This window comes from Cotesia glomerata, linkage group LG1 (assembly GCF_020080835.1).
Source record: "Cotesia glomerata isolate CgM1 linkage group LG1, MPM_Cglom_v2.3, whole genome shotgun sequence".
Lineage (NCBI taxonomy): Eukaryota > Metazoa > Arthropoda > Insecta > Hymenoptera > Braconidae > Cotesia > Cotesia glomerata.
The window spans coordinates 33,317,508-33,331,114 of NC_058158.1; the positions used below are offsets into that span (position 1 = coordinate 33,317,508).

Sequence of the window (13,607 nt, forward strand, 5' to 3'; positions counted from 1 at the left end):
CGTTTCTTCCCTGGAAATATTCAGTTGCCCTACATTCACAAAACAGATTTCCTACAGTAATTTTCTCTGTGATGAGGCTAATGTATACATTATGTAGTATACGAAGATGAATCCTGCCAACAGTGACGTATAAAATACACACACCCACTTCTACACCTACACTAGAGAGCCTGTCATTCAACTAGCGATATTATGACGTCGAAATAGCACTTTAGTGATTGCCATTCAATTCTACCTTCATGGATTCATAATTTTATTTCCGCGATTTATTTACTTAACATTTAAAAAATGTAAAAAAAAGGTAAAAAAAAGGTAAAAAATGATAACATTTCTAGTTGCTCGAATTTTTATTTATTCGATAGTAAAAAGGTGGGTTTGTTTTTTGATATTAAAAAAGCAATAAAGCAGTGATAGATAGATGGATAACAAATTTAAGGTTTAATAAACGGCAATAAAATTTTACGATATCGTAAAATAAAATGTGAAAAAAAAAAAAATTGATATAAAATAGGATTCGTGTTAATAATCGAATATTGACTGAGTCCAATGAATCCGGGGTTGCTATTAGAAATGACTCGAGTTGAGTGGAGTAAAGTGGAATGAGAGATATAAAAACGTCCGTCAGGATTTTACCGAGATTGAGTGTCGCATCGTTATAGTGAAGCGCATCATCTCGGTTTCCAAACGAGCACTCGTTATAACCAACAGAGACTCGTCGTCTGTCCAAGTGTAGCTTTCCCGGGAAAAAGCTATTGCATATTTTTTACCGAAAAATATTAAGCTTCGTTTCGAGCTCCTCGTTAAAAGTATTTCTTTATTGTTTATTTATACAAAGTAGGTATACTTATTTTATTCCCACCGGGTATAAATACATTGTTCGAGCTCTACTCTGCAAACACTTATTGTTAAAAGGTTTTAATGATAAGGATGGAGATAGAAGATACTTGGATAAAAATTATTTGTTTAAATTTAATTGGCCAATTTATTTCAATCACTTACATAACTAATAATAATAATAATAATAATGATAATAATAATAATAACATTTGATAAGTTTAACGACCGTAAAAATATGTCAGACAAATTGGTTTCAAGTCATGTTGATCAGTTCAGTGGTATAGAATTCAAGTACTATGAATGGAATTGACATATTCGCAAAAAATAAAGATGTAGTATTGTCCCTTTATCCTTGGTCTATAAAAAACTATCTATATCGTTCATATATAATTTTTTGACTTTACGTGTTGTTAAAAATTTCCAACAGATGGCGCCATGATCGCTGATTTTTTTTGTTATAAGAGAGTTAATTTTAAGGTGTTATTAAGTCTTAAAACTTTATTTATAAATATTTTTAATAAAATTTATGAGGATAAGTTTTGATGAAGTTGAGTTGAGATGGGTAAGTTTTGAAACTAAAGAATAGAATAGAAAAGCTCTGATGTATAAATATGAAGAACGTGCTACAGTGTTACTGTACTGTACTTATTTTGCTATATTTCTCTTGTGAGAGAAAAAACTCGGTAAGGAAGATGATAAATAAGTTTTTTCGCATGCATAAGAAATGGTTTGACATGTAAATCTAAATCTGGCACCCGTAAAGAAAGAAAGTCATAGGAAGTCTTAACTGAATATTTGAAAAAGTTTAATGGAAATGAAAGTAATTTTTTTTTCATTCTTGCGCTGTGACTTTTACTTGGTTTTTTAATTTTACTGAACTTTTATCGAAAGTTTAAAACAGAAATCTCTATTGAAGATATAGTATAATAGAATGAATCGAGAGAAATCGTGAATAGATACTTTTAGGGAATTAATGTTGAGCAGCTCGTTATGTATTTTGAATTGATACAATGAAGGTAAATTGAAGTACGTAGTATGATTTTCAATTGAAAAACTATTGATATTGATTCACAGATTACAAAATGGGATCTAAATTAGCTCTCAATCAGATTACTTTGATAGAAAAAAAAAAAAAAAAGATGTGTGTAATGAAAATTTTAATTAAATAAAGTCAACTATAGAATAAAAATGCTTCTATTAAAAAAATTTTTCTTGAAACAAAAACATATTAATATTCTTTTGTAAAAAAATTAATAAATTAAAATAGTTCAATTCAAAAAATTTTTGAGCCAAAAACGAAATCTTTGTCTGGATAAAAATTTTCTTCTTAATGTGAGGTGTGAATAATAGTATTTTTCTTACCTAGGGTAGGAAAATAAGAAATGTCTCAGATTACATGTAATTGTTGACCGAGGCGAAACCGAGGTCGACAAACATGTGATCTGAGGCTTTCTTATTTCCTACCCGTGGTGAGAATACTATTTTTCTCCTCGACGGAGGCGGAAAGCGGCATTTTCATTTAGCGCAATGGGCGGAAAATTGACGCTTTCCGTCCGGAGGGGAGAAAAAATTTTTATTGCACAATGACATAATTATTAAATTAGCAACTAAACATAAATGGCAATAATATTTACTACTGTAACTGCTACTTTATTACCGGTAATTCGAATAAAATTAGCATAATAAGCATAAGAAACATAATTTTATTATCTAAAAATAGTTTCATAATGCATACAAAATTAGATTCACACATCTACAACAAAACAGCATAATCACACGCGGAATAATCAGCGGAGTAGAGAGTATCTCGGTAGAAATTTCGCATTCGCATGTTGTGCAATATTTCATCGACACCGTGACATGACAAGTATTGGGTTTATGCAGTCAACCGCAATATGTGTAAGTTACATTACGCCATGACGAGAAAGGGAATCATATTGTCTGTATCTATATGTATGCTATAATGTGCTGTATATATGTTTTGCCATAATATAGACGTATCTACAGATACAGAAGACAGAGAGAAGACTATAGAGTTGGAGAAGTGCGAGCTGAATGGTGGTATACTCTCCTGTATCAAGTTCAACAACCCACAGCCCTCGATAGTACCTTGTTGAGTAGGTTGGATAAGGAGACAATTGGCCACGTGGGGCTTTGCCAGTACGTCCAACTACCGATTCGAGTGTTATGTACTCTAGAGCTACACTGAACTTACTTTCAATGCTATACTCACCCGCCGGATCGATCCCGGTGCTATTTTAGTTTTATAAATACTTTATTATTTTTATTTTTCCTTCTATTTCTGGAATAAATTTCCCGTGTAAAGCTTTTGAAGCAAAAATAATATTATAATAAAATAACTTTCCGGTAGATAAAATTGATCGTAAAACTAGTAGATAGATCTATATAAATTCATAAAAAATAGGTGGCTATAAAAACGATTAGAAAAATATTTAATGTTGTAAGTTCTTGACCCTCAAACTCTTCCACGCAATCAAAGATTTCCTTTAATATAACTTGGGATTTTCGAGGGGATCCTTTATTTGGGACTGGCTGCAGTTCGACATTTTCAAGCCGGATTTCGTTTTGCTGATAAGTTATACCAACTATCGACTTTTTATATCTTTATCTCCGTAGAGTAAGGATGAGAAATATAGAATAAGAATAAGAATAGGAAAGCGAGTTGGTAAGTAATAAAGAACGAACGGTAGATAGAAATGGAAAATAAAAAAAATAAGATTATCTGAGCGACCTCTCGTACTCAAACGTTTATTGCTACAAATCTTGAGTTGAGCACTTGAATTTTATCGTTTCGCATTTGTCGTACAGCTCATAGAAATAGGATTATTGGTTATCTTGAATTAAATTTATTTAATTTTACTTGTTTGTTTTTTGATTGTCCTTTTTAAACTTTTGTGTTGCTTTTCGTCCTTTAAATTCGATGTCTAATATAAATTGTCAAGTAATTTAGACGGAAGAACGGAGAAATTAAAGGAATAGAAAAGTATCGGTAGACAAATACGGTGGAAACGATTCTCGATAGGGGAAATTGGTAAGAGTTTGCTAGATTGTGTACAAACACTACAAACACATTGAACTGAACCCATTGAACCCAAAACCAGCGGCAACGAATTCAAGACGAGATAAAGCAAAAGCTTGTTTATATTGTATTGTATTGTATTGTATCGGTTGCTTGCGCGACAGGCGACAGTAATTTCACGGTATTTTCGCTCCACCGAAATTGCCCTCGTAACGGGCTCCGATCATGGCACGTAGTTTAGAAAACACAAAACAGCCAGTAGTGTGCTGCCATATAAACACTAAACACTGAACGAGACAATGAAAAAGCGCAAACAGCAAGTTGAAGAAAAGAAAGAGGTGAGAAAATAGGTGCAGACTTGAGCAGACGAATGACTAACCTGATGTCCAGGAACAGGAGATATCTATTGCCTGTTGGGTGAAAACCGGAAATAGTTATATGCAGCGAATCTCGTAAGAGTCACTTTACGACGGCAATATAAAAGCGACGGATATAAGAATCCCACGGAAATAAGAAATGGTCGGGAGATAGACACAGATTGCTGAAGAAAGTCAGGGAGAGATAATAAGATATAAATGTAACATTGCTTGAGGTTTTCATTCTTCAATTTCATTTTTTTTCTTTTGTCAAAAATTTAATTCCTGTTCCTATTGTTGTTTTAGAGAATTTCATAGAAGTAAAATTACTGTATTTTTCCATTATTTCCCGTACAAAAACAGTAAAGGTGAGCAAATTTATCGAGAAATAAAAAAACGTGATGACTTTTTCTAAGGTGACCCATCCAAGAGCCTCGAATAGGGTCTCTGCTCCGGATTTTGAACTTATATGAACTTGTCGATCACATAGAAATGCAATGACACATCGAAGTCCTAATGTGAAATGCATCTGAAAGCTCGTTCAATGAGCTTTAATTTTCATGTCTACTTACTTTTTTACATAAAAAATCACCTATTTTTCCATCTATTTGATAAAATTTTACTAATGCATTCGTTTTAAAATTTCATAAAGTTTCTGGTAGTTTTGATAAATCTACTTCTATTTTGGCTGCTGAGTAGCCTTTTTAAGATTACAGTCAATATATTTTTGAAAATGATCTTGTGATGTCTTCAAAACGTCTCAACACGGCAGCTTTATAACTTTTAATAGTAATTTTCATAAAAAATTTACCCGAAAGTTGAAATCTTTGTAATTTAATAACAAAGAACATCGTAACGATTACGATGGCATAAAAGAAATGAGCACAATGAGGCTTGAGTTACGACAATGATCTTGAAAGGGAAACACCAAGTTTCAGTACACAAGATGGACGTAAATAAGAATAATGATAATAACAGTATAAGTATAAGTAGAAGTAGAAGTAATATAAATATGAGAGACTGGGGATAATAGTAATAGTAAGACTAAAAGTAGACAGAAGATATTCACCCAAGATTCAAGTTGCGAAAATTCACAAAAGAACTGGCTAGACGATGATGCTCTGGTGCTTGAGGTTACAAGCATCTTAGCTTACCAACTTTAATAGTACTCAGGCACCCTCTTTTACCTTGAAAATAATAAAAATGCCGGATTTTACAAAGCTGCTTATACGCCACCGTACATTTATCTGGTGTAAAGAAGTTCACTAACTGTACACTCGCTGGTTTGAGATACTTTCGTTTTAAAATGCATCATACATTCCAGAAACAATATCCAGTCGAATATAAATATATATATAAATTTACCTTTTTGTAAGCGGCTGAAGTTCAGGTTAGGATATAATAGATGAATAATTGAATGATCAAAAATGAGATGAAAGTATGAAAAATATGCCCGAGGATAAAGTAATAAAAAAAAATGAAACGAAAAAAATTAGATGATATTTTATTCTTGACACTCGTGTAGTTCTTCTGGGGATTATTTTTCTTTTCGTGTCTTCTTAGCTTTGTGTATTTTTTTTCATTTTTAGAGGGCCAAATGATGTACGGCGAAAATAATGCAGCGCAAATTATGAAACATTTACGAGAAGGAAGAATCATACATTTAAACTTTGAGTGACAAAAATAAATGAGGCGGAAAATAGGCATTTTTAATGTAATAAGAAGTAAAAATGAAGACTGATGTATAAATTTGCGTAAGTGCTGATCGTAACAATTAAAACTTAGAAGAGTTGTTCGGTAAGCCTTCATAATGCACCCGCGTCGGTTTAAGAGTAAGAGCAGAAATGATGGAATGGAAATAAAAAATAAAGTGAAAATGCGACCGGGAAGTAAAAGTGAAAGAATAAAATAAAAAAATATAAACTTGAAGTTGAAGTAAAGCGGAAGGCGAGCTGGCGAAGGCAGATCTACAGAAAACGGGGAAATATAGGGAAGGTGGATTAACAAGGGGATTTTCGGGTAAGAAAGAAGCGAAAATCGAGAGCAAAAATGCGGAAGAGATCGCCGTCGGATTAATGGCCCGCGAATCTTTATCGCTTTCATCCTACTTCTTCGTCTTAGCACACTTTTCTCTTCTTAGACTAGCTTTCTTGCCTATTCTTATCCAAGCTGAGAGTGTATAGATGCAGCTATCGCTTCCTTTATACTCTCAATCAATTAATTATCCAATTGAATAAATTTGCTGAATAATTGAATTTAATTCATTGCACAAAATGAGAACTACTGATGAATTTATAGTTCTGATTCGAATTCAACTGAAATAGATATGTGAGACACAAATATGTTAAAATATAAATTTGGTGCACTTGGATTGACGACAACAGTCTAAACTTATGGCACATTTACCAAAAAACTGTAATATGAGGATAAAATTATCGCGAGTTAGATTTTGGAGCCATAAAAAATAGCCTTAGGTAGAAGTGAAAAGTTTGTGAAGTGACGAATAAATAAGTTTTTTATTTCTCAATAAATAATGTAAAATAATTTGATATACATGAAATATGAATCCAGAGAAATTATTCAACATCTTCCATTCTCTAAAAAGGAAAAGCAATTTTGGGAACACATATCTACGCATGTAAATTTTACGGTGTAAAAAAAATTTACTGCGACATCGTTGTGTTGTATATCGTATAAAAATGGGTGTACGCGTGATCGTAAAATCTTTGTGAATACCTATATAATACCAGAGCTAAGTCTCAGAGGTCGTTGTAACTTAGAGCTCTTCAGGATCCATCTCGTTTCATAAATGTATATCCTTGTTCGCTTATTCGAGGCAGTATTATATACAATAAAAAATAAACATACTTTTTCCTGCTTATTTAAAGCTCACCAAATGGCATCAACATTTTTCAACGGCATTATATAAAAAGAAAAGAAAAAATATATAAACAATAAACTGAGGATAGATAATATATTTATTCATTTTTTCGCTTGCACAGATGGGCTATCCGTCCCTTGATTATGATTATGTGTCAAATAAAATAACTCAATTTTTCATATATTATTTTAATAGCCATAGATGAAAAAGGAGAAGGAAAAAATATAGGTCACAGATAAAAGTTTTTATTACATCTATAAAATTGACAATTAGCCTTAGGAAAATGTCATCGTAAATTTCAACACACTGCTTAGTTATTGATTTAATTATTTATGTTACAATCCACACTCTTGTGTGTAAAAAGTTTTATATTTTCTGGGCAATTTATATTTTTTGTACAATTTTTTATTTCAATTATAAAATTAATTTTTTTTAGTTGATCATAAAAGACAAATGATTGTTTTATTATTTCAATAATAATTAATTAAGCTTATGAACATGATGATGAAATAATAATTTGATCAATTAAAACCGTATCAGCGTATAATTAAAATTATTAATTGCAAATATTAATCATCAAATTTATCATATACAAAATGAAGTGAACTAAATAATAATAAAGTTAATTTAATGAGAAAATTGAAAGGATTTTGAATTTCAAATTCCACATTTTTTTTTCTTTTTTTTCGCGAATAATTCCTCTCTCACATAATTTAATTAACAACTTCAAAGAAATAATTCAGCCATTTGAATGAATGAAAAGCTTGAAATAGGCCGTTTTGAGAATTTCACGAGTCGCAAGTTGGCGCGATAACAAGAGAATTATTTTTATAAACATTTATCCGGCTAACAGGGATCGTGTGTAAACGTTTATGGGGAGATATATTTGGGTAATGCGTCCTAGTCTTTCACCAGAAAAAAATCAAATGCCTCGATGGAGAATGTTTGGGAAATGACGAGGCTACGACGATGTAAGAAGAGTACTTATCCTGACCGAGATCTTAAAGAGCTCGTGGTTTTCTTATTCGCTGGGAACCAGTGAGGAGATAAGCAGCTTGATGAGTTTGTTAATATTCCCTTACGGTGTCTTGACTGTATCTAAGAGTTCACTGCCAACAGAATATCGCTCCAAGACCGAGCGAGTGCGATAAGGAATATAGGAGCAAACGAAATAGTTTCTGTTGACGCTCAAAAGACTCAGGTACACAGATATGAAGTGAAAGACCTGACAATGCTGTTTTGTTCAATGAAAAACAATTTTTGAATTGTTTTTGTTGAAACTTTTTTTATCATTCAGCATTTGGCCAAGGTAATTAGATTATTTTGCTAAAAGTTTTATATTTTTTATGAAAAGCATCCAAATGATGTTTATTGTGATTAAAAATATCAAAAATTCATTGAGCCGAAATTTTTTGATTCACTACACGGAAAGATTAGAACCCGACTGGTTCATGTTCTGCACCAGACTCAGTCGTGTGCAAGAAAAAATGGAAAAAAAATTAATTTACACCAGACTGAGTCGTGTGCGCACCAGAAAGAGTCGTGTGCGCACACGACTCACTCGTGTTCTGCACCAAACTCAGTCGGGTGCTGCACCAGAATCCGTGCATAATAACCACTCTGGCTCGTATTAATTGTCTCGGATAGCTTAACTGGTAGAGCCCTTGGCGCGTAACCGAGAGATCTGGGTTCGATTCCCAGTCTGGGCTGTCTGATTATTTTTTCAATTACGGAAAAATTCCCACTGAGTAGGTCCCCCCTTTCCCCTATCCGTTCTTTCCCAACTCCCTTAAAATTTGCTTTGATATGGCAGAATTTGCTTTATTATGCAGAATCCGTGCATAATAACCACTCTGGCGCCGCACACGACTGAGTCTGGTGCAAAACACGAACCAGTCGGGTTCTAATCTTTCCGTGTATTTTTAATCTTCGGGAGTCACATAGTAACTACAGATTGTTAGTGATATTTTATAAGGTTTTCTAGTCTAAGTTTTTGTTTTATAAGTGATTATAATGCTCAAATATTATGCACGCATAAAAACGATTTTGTTGAAATAATAAAAGACGGGATAACTGAAAAATATGTTCTAGTAACAAATGAGTGAAGTTATAGTAACAATCCATTAGTCGCATTAACAAAATGTTTCAAGTTGTACTAATAAACCATTTTATTCCATTTTATTGCAATAACAAAACTAATTTGTTGCTAAAATATTTTCCAAATCAGATATAGCTAATTATAGCATATTTTTAAATTATGAATTCTTATAAAATTTACTGTAACAAATTTATTTGTTATTTTAATAGAATAATTTTGGTTTTTCAACAAAAAAATTTGTTATACGAACTAAATTATTTTGTCGAATCTACTTAAAAATTTTGCTATAGGAACCAAATTGTTTTGTTGTTATAACATATCAATAACTTGCTATAACCTACATTTTGTTATTTTAACATATAATTTGCTATCCCTATGTTAACAAATTCATTTGTTACTAGAACATATCTTAAGTTATTTTATCAAAATTTTTTTCTGCGTGTGCAAATTTTTCAGTATTTCTTTTATAAATTTCAACTACAACATAATAACTTGCTGGAAACAAGAGCAAGTTGTATGACCAAGTCCTCCAAGAATAAAAAATACAAAAGAAAAAACGAAGCACTAGGCTTTTTCATTTGTTTGAAATGATCCGCATTTAGCAAACGTTTTTCCGAGTTTCAGAGAGTAAAACCTCAGGGATGCCTTTCAGGTTAATGCTTTGCTTTGTAACACACTTGGAACGGGTTGTCACACGACAAAGGAAATGGAAAGTCAAAAATAAATTGCAGTGTGGATATATGTTTTGTGTGACACCAACAAAACACGAAAAAAAAGAGCAAGTGGATGGATAGTAGCGCAGTAATAAAGAGGGCGTAACAGAGGCGCGACGTAAAGTGTCAAATGAGTTTTTTATGTGTAATGACTTTTTATTTTCTTGTTCGTTATAGAATCCGTAATTGAATAAAAAAGCAAAAAGTGAAATAGAGAAATAGAAAAGATCCCATCTCACAAATTGGGCAATACGGGCAGGAATAAACCACAGAGCAGTGTAGAGACCCCGCATTGAAATTATTTATATGGAGATAGTGATATAGGAAAAAGGAATAGAATGTGAGATTTTAATCGGGCGTGTGAAGTGGTAGACCATCAGCTTTACCCCTCACAGACACTAAAACTGATGTAAAGGACAGATTGATTAACAGGTCGAGAGACACTGCTCCCTATTATATCACTTTTCCAATATTCCCGCCAACGATCTCATCTACTCTGTCCAAACCGCCTACATAGGTATGTTGTATGTATTATGTATAAAACCCATCACTTTGATAGTTTTTTATTTTGACGTTTTTCATACACACAAATTATTAGCAGACATATTTTTTATTGCCTAATAAATCAGGTTCAAAAATAACTATTGTTTTTAGTTTTTTATTTTACAAGGAGAATGTGTGCCTCGAAAAATTGTGCGATAAATTTTGCGTCTATGCGTAATATTTCTTGAAAAAAAATTAAGGGTGAGCTATGGATTTTGTTACGTAATTTTTCAGATTTGTGAACAATTCCTTCCTATATATCATATTTTGATTGAACTTTTATTGCTTACACGGAAAAAAGAAAAATAATAAAATTACATTTCATACTAAAAATGAAAAATTACAGTTTTAGATTAAAATTTTTAAAAATTCTGTAAGAATTACTTTTTTTTACCTTCGAATCTGTAAAAATCCATATTTACAATTAAATTTATAAAATTTCATTTTAAATTGTAATTATTTGAGTGTCATTTTCAATATCAAGTTTATTACTATAGAAACTGTGATTTTTTTGTTTTAATTTTCCGCATAGAAAGTAATTGTTAATAATTAACCACTATAAAATTTTACAGTTCGTATTTCTTGAAAGATAAACTGCGAAAATTATTTTAAAATAATGATATGCCTCAAAGGAAATAATTACTGCAAAACTCAGGGGCATTTTTGTCGAAGATTTGTAATATAAATCTAAAAAAAGCTCTAAGGTAATACAAGAGAAAGGAAGGAAATGCACCAATGAAAGTATACAGAACAAGTTTTCAGGTAAACCTTGACTGCAGAGAGCTATTCGTGGCAGCCCCTCGTATATTTTAGGACACGAACAGCAAACCCAGGAAGATGTGGTGGGTTCTTTCCGGTCTCGGAGTAACCCAGGCGTTGTTTTGAGACGGCTTGAGCTCGGATGGCTACCTTTACGAGTCACAACACCACGACTAGCACTACATGATGGAGCTTTTTGCATTTACTTAGCTCGCAAAATAACAAACTCCCGCACTCGGGTCGTAATACTGCTTCTAAATTCACGAGCTTGACGGCTTGACATTAATTCGGTACATTAGTAGAAAAAAAAAAAAAAAGAATTATTTTCTCGCTGTGTTGACAATCATCTGAGAGGAAATTGAATTCAGTTTGTCGAAACGTATTTCAGATTTCAATGACAAAATTTATTGAAACTTTAATGTAATAGCGATAAATTTTGTCGTGAAAATTGTGACCAATATTTGAACAAAATAAATATGAGTTTTAAAGAAGGTGATATTTACCAAAAGTTTATCTTTTATTATTTTTAGTTTTTTCCCAAACGAAAATACGTGAAAAACGTTCTGTCACATTTCTGTCTGAGACGTCGAACAGAATGAGAAAAGTAGGAAACGTGACAAACCGACAATAGAAGGCACCCGGGTGAAGGAATGCTGTCGCAGTGTGTGAGAAATAAAAGGAAGAAATAAAAACGCGAAAATGAAACGAGAAGAATGTAAAAAAAAGAAGAGAGAAAAAAGGCTCAGGATTGTCGCAAGATAGTGAATTAACCAGAGTTCCCATTGTTCCGTGTCAGTTACATTTTCACAGGGCCACAACCATGAATTCTTTTAAAACTCCGTACCGTCACACATAGCATTTTGTGTGCTACCAATAAATGCCGAGAAAAACCGAGTACTATTTTTAGTCGAAGTTAATTAGAAAAATAACTACTAGTAAACGGAGTTTGGAGTCAAAAAGTTGAATATGCGAAAGTGAAAATAAAAATAACCAGCGAAACTCAGTCAATGCCTTTTCTAACTACCTATCCTTTGATTCATGAAAACCCGTAGACGCCTCACCTCGCCTCGCCTTGATGTTGCATTATGCAACAGCAAGACCAACCACAACAATGAAATTCGATTTGAATGCCGTCCAGTTTTGTGGAATCGCACGATGAGAGGTGGAGTGAACGGAAGAAACCGGGGTGCTTTCTAACGGGATTCGAACCACGGGAAAGAGTATTAAAAAATGAAGAAAATACACCAGCAGGCACAATAATGGCGGTCGGTCTTGTAGGTAGGTAACAGAAAAAGTGTGTGTTTGTGTTCGTGGGAGGTGAATGAAGCGAAGAGGGAAAGAGAGTTGAAATATACAGAGTGAAGAAAAGAGGAAAAATGAGATTATAAAATGGGGTTGAAGGGAGCAAAATATCTACGTCCATTGTGCACCCCGGTCCATACTGAATTCTTAGCTCCCCCGTTCGCTGTATACCGCAAAAGTATAGGGTAGCAGATGAGAGAAATTTTTTTGTGTCGCATGCGAAATATTTCGCGGACGTGTATCGTCGACCGCTTTGGCGGACGTCCAGCTAGACAGCCTTCCTCTTTTCCACTTGCTGTTGGTTTCTATTTCAAGCTTTTTTCTTCTTTAATTTGAACTTTTATTTATTTATAGTTTTTTTTCTTTAGTTTCTCTTCATTACTTTTTTGCAGTAGCATCTCTTCTGAAACTCTGTCCCTCGAGTACTATTGCCGTCGCGCATTGAGAACCCAACAGAAGTCATCGGCTTTGCCGTAAGTTTTTATTTACACTTTTTATATACTAGATATATGTATATGTGTATGTATTGCTTATTTTTATTTACGGTACTCTTGTAACAAGCTCTCTTATATTAGCCGCACCAAATAAAACGGAAATAAATAAGAGACAAGAAAACTGTATAAATTTTCTTCATCAGTTAATTTACGCTTCTGATCATTAATTTCCTTTATTTTATTCAGTTACCGATGTTGTAATGAATCTTCGCTTGATTTGTTAAAGCCATTTTTTGTATTTGTTTGCCTTGATAACATTAATATATATGGAGGATTATTTATAGTCAACGGTAATTTTTAATTTGTTATTGGAGTAACAAAAGTGTTTTCATTTTAAATTGCTGACAAAAATATAAATTAAATTTTTGTATATTTAATTTTTAAATTAATTTAAAAATAAAACACTCACAAAAGTATAATTGAAGCATTTTGTATATTAAATTTTTTAATTAAGATTTAGTTAAATTGTTAATGAAAAATTTTTTAAGATTTATTACGAAAAAATGTATACGGCACATAAAATAAGAAGTTTCATTAAAAAAATGAAAATGACTGTTAAAATCAAAACGAATTTGAAACAATCT

General features: G+C 32.5%; 1 protein-coding gene across 3 annotated transcripts in view; it reads right to left on the reverse strand.

Annotated features, from left to right (window-relative positions):
- The window catches only part of LOC123269923 (follistatin-related protein 5-like), a 240,837-nt gene that overhangs the window by 153,054 nt on the left and 74,176 nt on the right, over nucleotides 1-13,607 (reverse strand). The gene's annotated exons all lie outside the window — the stretch shown is intronic.